Source organism: Euprymna scolopes, chromosome 5 (assembly GCF_053919585.1).
Source record: "Euprymna scolopes isolate OS-2025 chromosome 5, ASM5391958v1, whole genome shotgun sequence".
NCBI classification, from domain to species: domain Eukaryota; kingdom Metazoa; phylum Mollusca; class Cephalopoda; order Sepiida; family Sepiolidae; genus Euprymna; species Euprymna scolopes.
The window spans coordinates 119,664,500-119,672,335 of NC_136486.1; positions in this window are offsets into that span (position 1 = coordinate 119,664,500).

Consider the following 7,836-nt stretch of genomic DNA (forward strand, 5'->3'; position numbering starts at 1 on the left):
TGAAGCCGATTACTTGGCAGTGTAGACAGAAATATTAACCGGATAAAATAAAACCCTGGTTTATTAGTTGTTTACTTCATTTTAAATGAAATATTTTGCAGGGTGTCTTTTTATATCGACACTCAATTAGTTTTCTAAAAATAAAATAGATATTACAAACGAAAGAAAAAACGTATTGTTTATACTCCCTTCATATGTTTTCTTCAAAACCGGCATGAATATGACATGCTTCTTCTTTGATTTAACACCGGCACCCTGCCACATAGACGCAGCTTATTGAGTTTTTCAATGTTTAAATTCATTTTAGCAAAAAACGATGCAGTTTTAGAAAAAAAAGTATTTTGTGTTGTTATTCTTAATGCTATTTTACAACTTTCTCTGCATAGACCTAGTCATAATGCCCAAATCGACCTATCCTAATGTACAGCAGATGTGTTTGTTACTAAGTGTATAGGATAAGATAATATATATTATTTAATGAGTATTTAACAATATGAACTATATTGAAATCCGTTTCCTTAACTCTTATCCTTGAATAACCTTTAATCCCGGAATACAAAAAATAGTTTCAGAATCTACTCGATTCTTAAGACAATTTTCTATCTTGACAAGTGTTAGTTAGTCCTCAGATGTACTACTACCGCAAATCTAAAAAGCGCTACTTAAAATCTGTTTCTATTTCTTTGCATAAATATTTTCCCATATCAGCCATTACTGTTTGTCTGCTATATCTTTTTTATTTCAGGTGATCAGATTATCCACATCTCTTATTCATTTCTGTAAGACATTCACAGCAAGAACCACTTCAACATTTACAACACAAAATATATCTCTATGTTTTCGTATAAATCTAAAATAGCATCTGAAATATTAAGGTAACAGATTAAATAATGTTTATATAGTCTTATAAAAAATTATATTTAAAATGTAATATTATCTGGGTATACGTAATGAATTATTCCCTTTTTTAACCTTGATAAATTGTGTTTAAAGCAAAGTAAATGATATAACAAACACAAAATATTATATTTAATGTAAGGCTAGAAAGAAAAAAAAAACGTCTTGCAATCAGAAACCAGGCGTAAAATCTCTTCTAATTATGAAGGCAAAGCATCAATACAGATAAAACATTGTCCGTAGTATGATGTTCATGTAGAGGTTACTAATAAAATCCTTTTTCTATAATTTGAAAACGACATGGCAAAACTATTTAGTATTTTATTGCTGCAGTTAACAACCAATAGCCAGCACTAGTTAAGTTTTGTCGCAAATTAGCTACAAGCCGTAAACCCGGATAGTGAGAGAGCATTTTGCAGTCACAAGAAGTCACCCATCTAAGTGCTTTGTGCCTTTGACCTCGCTTACCCTTACTGAAACTCCTGTCCTGTACGATTATATCCATGATAGATTATTTTGTTCGTCTACAGTAAAATGTGTTTATTCACTATAAACGCTGTTAATAGTTCAAATAATATGTACACTCAACACTGGCGTAGACATTCGAAAACAAAAAGATATAGTTAAAATAAAAAAAACATTTAGTCTTCTCTGTTAAATGTGCAAAAATAAAACATTAATAAAACATTCAAATGCTATTCTGTAAAATATATTCCACACCTGATGTAAAAACAAATAACGCAGTCCGGTATAAAAATGAATGGTGCCAGTAGAGTTGAAGAAAGACATTCGTGATGAAATGGTCGTGACTGCTAAAAAAACATATCTGCCTTTGAGGCAAGGAAGAAACTATCGCAGTAAATCAAAGAGATTTCGATTTATTCGTCGATTTATTATTGTGTATAGTGTACACGTTTGCCCGGAAAATATCACGTTAGGTATTATGCGAGAGAGACAATTGCCGGCAGTTTATGTTTCAGTCTGAATCCACATTTGTTAGAGAAAGTAAAAATCGAGCTGAAAGGGTCTGGTTTCGTAAGGAGAACGTGTGAGATGAAGGAAAGAAGAAAGTGAATTTAGTCGTAGAAAATTAAGAAAATAACAACAGTTTTTTTTTATATACATGAATATATATATATATATATATATATATATATATATATATATATATATATATGCACATTAATAAGAAAACAGGAATTGGAAAAGTTCTAAATACTGATATATATATATATATATATATATATATATATATTGTTAAGAATATCATTATCCACTGACACGTGTATCGTCGTCTACGACTCATCAGATTGGCGGAATGTAATGAATCGGAGAAGACAAAACACATGTCAATGGACAATTATGATTTAAATTTATATGTGCCGTTCCTATTGTTTCTAACTCGGATTTATGCAAAATGCACTTTCGTATAAATAATTGAATACAAAAAGTCAGCCAATATATATATATATATATATATATATATATTATTTTTACAGAATGTGAGAGGTTATACAATTATTTCCAAAGCCAAACCACAGCGTATGTGTGTGAGTCTTTCCAATAGAATGAATGAGTAAAACCATAGCTATAATAAAATACGTTTAATATTTTATACTGGGTGAAACGATCAATCCTAAAGTAGACGACATAATTCATATTTTCCTTTTATGAAAACCGATTCTTTCTTTTTACGGACTATCTTCTAGATAGCTAGTTTCCTCCAATTCCTAATAATCATAGAAGCCTTCTATATTGGCTGAAAGGTACATAATGTTAAACGAAAGTTCTGATCTACGTTATGAAAATATGATCATTTCCAGCAACCTTAAAATGCATCACTGGATTGCCACGAATGACAAGGACGTACTCAGTTTGATGTAAAATAACATTCCGGCCACGGTTGTGGTCTTCGGTGTGGTTTCAAGTAAGGTCCACACTATGCCATGTCACATCTTCCAAGTCCGCTTGAAAGTCAACATCAAAGTGTCCTTAGATGTGATGAAGACAGTATGATCACCTGGTGCAATCAGGTAGCCGACGGAAGACCCTGGGTGTGGCAGCAGGACTCAGGTCTGACCAACAAGTCCAGAGAAACCCATGTTAGGCTTCAGAAGAAGTGCTAGAACTTAGTACCCTTCTCCCATTGACCTCTCATACCCCGGTATGGACCACTGGTCTACTTCGTTAGGTTATACGTCGAGAACATCACTAACGTAACCTCACACCACATAAAAGCCAGCCTGATCGCCACCATTATCCAGAAATCTTCCGAACGCTCGCCGGTACTTGTGGAAAAGGCATGCTTCCAGTTTCGGACCCGTATCGAGGCGGTGATGGAGGGTTAAGACAGCTACATTGATTAATGTCAGTTCTAATACATAATAAAGTTACCTGAATTGATTTTAATTAACTTTTAGTGTTCAATCCTCTAAACTACATTATATGTAAACGTAAAAAAATCTCAAATTAGTAAAAAAAAAACCTTTTTTTTATTATGCAATTGTTTCGGATACGACAACAGTTATTGTCTAGCGTTCATGATATATCTATGTTTTTTTTTATTAAGCTATGCGCAGTGTGCTTTAAAAGTAGTGAACACACCAGACACGGAGAAAACCGTGTTACAGTTTACATTTTTATTAAGTATTGTTTCATATTATAAGTTATGATGCATTTTTAGAAGAGCCATACTTTCGAATAATGCGCTTTAAGGATCATTTGTGTTTGGTGTAATTGAACATAACGTTAGCTTTTAGTAAAGACTGTACTTTAACTGTATTTAAAAGTGAAAACAATGTATTTATTTGTTTTATCTTCTCATTCTTGCTTTTCTGTTAATCATTTATCAATATTTGTTTTGTTGAACTGTTCAGATTAGTATTTTAAAGTTGCCGGCAATGATCCTGTTGTCATAACTTGAATCGATAGAGAGCATGAATTGTACAGTGGCGCAATTCCGACCACGTTGGGTTTACACTGTTTCACATTCAGTCATAATATAAGGCTTCTATCGCGCTTGGGATTTGTACACAACTGGAGAACCGTTACATTGTTTGAGACAAACAAAGGAAACTGGTTTTCATCAAACGGAAATGGAATCATATCGTGTTTACTAGAGCGACAACTTTTATCGACCAACCCTAATATTTAGACATTTAATAGTTCTTAATTTCCTTCATAGGAGTTGTAGATATTTGGTGGTCTTGATGTACAAACATAGCAAATAAAGCAAAAGGGTGGCTTTGTGAAAAAAAAACGGTACCAATGTTTACAATTATACTGTTGATTGTCTGAAGATATAAATAACGATTATATTTATTATAATCATCAAGCCATTTAAAGAACACTTAAGGATAGACCCTGCCTGGGGAATCATAATTAAAGCAGTCAACTAGCGGCTATGCAATGTTCAAGACTTGTATTCTGCTTGTAAAAACCCTCTAGATTGTCAGAATGTATTCGTCCGAATTCGGAGTAGCAGTTGCTTGGTATTCCTGAGCTAGAAGGGGAAGGCTTTCATCAGTCTTGGCAGACTATGAATACCCACGGTAAGGATACCTGCGCGTGAAATATTTTGTGACACGGGTTGCGCAATCTTAAAAAAAAAACACCTCTCCAGAGTCGATACTGTTGAATAGCAGTGGCAAATGGAGGTTCAGGACGACAAAAACAATGCCTAGATAGTTGGAAAGAATATACAGTGCCTGGAATTTCCAAATAGTTACCCATCTGGTACTAACCAAGCTATAGGTTGCTTAACTTCGGTAATCTGAGGAGAACAGGTGTGTCAACGTGATTATGCCGTATTACGCTAGAGACTTTGCAAACTGACAAAAATTTGACTTCATAGCTGAGTTCGAATCCTGTGAAATTGCCTAAGCTTGAAGCACTAGCGTCTGTACGTATGAAAAAAAAATCGTATATATATATATATATATATATATATATATATATATATATATGCATTTATGTTTTTAATGTGTTGTACTCTGTCATGTGGACAAATATTTATGGGTGGACATTCAAATGTGCAAACATTAATTAAACATTTCTCTAGATTTATGTCTTTTGTAAGGGATTTTCAATTTGAACAAATCTCTATATACAAAAAGCTAAACGGGTAATATCTGTTCAATACGGTTTACGCATACTTTTCGAACTGTAGAAGCAGATATCTCGGAGATCGCTTTATATGGAAATCATTATAATTTTATAGTTTCTCGTTTTAGTTGTTCTTTTAAAGAGAGAGTGAGACAAAGAAGAGAGAGAGAGGCAAACAGGCATTAGTAGAGACATAGACAAAGACAAGAGAAAGTGATAGAGTGAGGTAGAGAGTTTCGTTACTTTTTGTTATTGTATTAGTATGTAGTTGCTGCAAACTTCTTTTAGCAAATAATCGTGCATCAACACAGATTATAGTAAGGCTATGATTAAAATCTATTTGTTGCCGTATCAGTAATCGATACTCTATAAAATATAAAACAATTTCGAAATACTATAAAATACCGCAATTTTCTCGCACGTGTTTCTAGTCTTCAACTCTAGTAACCAATTATTATTTGATTTTATATTGTATTGCTTTTCCATGCAGTAAAACTGAAAATACTTTATTAGCTCATTAAAATTATTTTCTGGAGAGGTAAATGTTGTGATAGAAATAGAAACACCATTTTTACAGAAAATTTTAAAGTCAATTATTATTGGTACAAAATTTTATCCGTAAATCTTTGTAAATAATTTTACTAGCAATAAATCGCGATTTCCCTTTAAATATAAAGAAAGCAGTATATTATTTTGTTGGATAACAAGGGTGATATACAGCCAACATATAGACTGAGTCATAAAGGAGTTCTCATACTGATATATATATATATATATATATATATATATATATATATATATATATATATATATATCCTTCAGGAAGACTAGCCGCCCTGAAGGATTAAAAACAAGACCTTCCAAAGGGCGAATGCACTCTTTTTTCTGAGTCAACGGCCAACTAGCACCGTGTATATTTGTGTGTGCGTATTGGGGTGGAGAGGGCTCCCGTAAGCCGTGGTGAAGGCAACGTTTCTAGGAGAAGCAAATCTCTGATTTTAAAAATAAAAACATGAAGCGGAAGACCAGTACCCGCATTACACTGGTCTGCAGTTTAATTTGTTGCTGGCGATCTTGCTCTTGCTTGTTGCTGGATTTCAACATTTTGAACCGAGAGAGAGATTTAGCTGTCGTACAAAACTAAGACTCTGTAACATCATTTTTGTACAGATACTCCCTTAGGCATTTGGGCTCATGGACTTTAAGTGTCCGAGGGAGTGGCACTCGTCTGGCAAGACTTGCAATCATCATATATATATATATATATATATATATATATATCACAGTTCGCATTTACATAAATAAGTAGGATATTTTATAAGAAGAATATAGATGCTTCATATCTTTTCTTTCTCCGGAGTTCTATCTACCCCCCTGGGCTTTGTGGTGAAACATGCAACGACCAAACTATAACTGATTAAGACGCCTGTATATCTTCTTTTGTTCAATCAAAGAACACCACTACATATTTTTAAAATATATATTTATTTCAGCTGTCTCAGTGGTTTAATAAAGAGTCCGCATTACGTATCTACATTGCTTCTTCTTTGTGCCTCGTTCTCGGCTTTAAAGCACGTCTGCTTACTTTTGTGACCAAACTTAAACTCCTCAATCTAAACCTTTTGACGTTTTTACCTGTCAGTTCCGTTAAGTTATCATTCAGATGACAACACTCTAGTTTTTTTGTACTTGTCTGTATTTTTTAGATGAGGTGTTTTCATTGATTGAGATTGTCGGACTGACTTCCTCATCTTGGTTGTTATCGTCACAACGTTTCGGCCAGTGATGACGAACATATACATGGAATACGTCGAAGACATGACCTTACGTTCAGCTCCCTTAAATCCAACCATGTGGCTAAGCTACGTTGATGACACTTTCATACTCTGGCCCCATCAGGAAGACATGCAGTCTATCCTAGACCACGCGAACTCAATAAGACCATCGATACAGTTCACAATGGAGAAATAAAAAGATAACCAACTGGCCTTCCTTGATATACTCATATCACGCACAGAGCATGGGTTTAAGACATCCGTATATCGCAAGCCTACCTTCACCGGACAATACCTTAACTTCAACTCCCATCACCCATACAGTATCAAACATGGAATCGCATGCTGCTTACAACATCGAGCAGAGACAATAAGTAGCGACACCATTACATACCACCAAGAAATTGTCAGATTGAAGAATACCCTCCGTCGTAACAACTACCCTTATAGCATACTATCCACCAGACGTGTTAATAGTGTAAGAGAGAAGAATGAAACCCAAAAACCTCCAACGGTCTGTCTATCATACATACGAGGCATCTCCGAAAAGATTAAGAGAATATGTGCCCCCTACAACATCAGGACGGTATTCAAGAGCGAGTCAACACTCAGACGACATCTGGTACGAGTGAACCCTGCATGGAGGAGAACATGTTCAAAAACCGCATATACTCCATCCCATGCAATTGCGAAAATGTTTACAAGGGTGAAACATGCCGCCCCTTAAAGTAAGAGCGGGAGAACACCGAAAAGCAGTAATTAAAGGGGAGACGGAAAAATCGGGTATAGCCAACCATGGTTGGATGGAGAGGGGGGACCATCGCCCCCTATGGGATGAAGTAAAAATAATAAACAGAGGCCCACTGGAAAGTGATAAAACTTAAAGAAACAGCTCACATGCTCGGACATAACAACCTACTGAGCAAACCAAGCATAGAGCTGAATGCAATTTGGACACCTCTGATAGAGAGAGAAAACCTTGAATAACAACATAGGTTTAACATTAACAAAAACCAACTAAGAATTTCCTAGTGACATATGGCCGAGTGATCCTAGACAT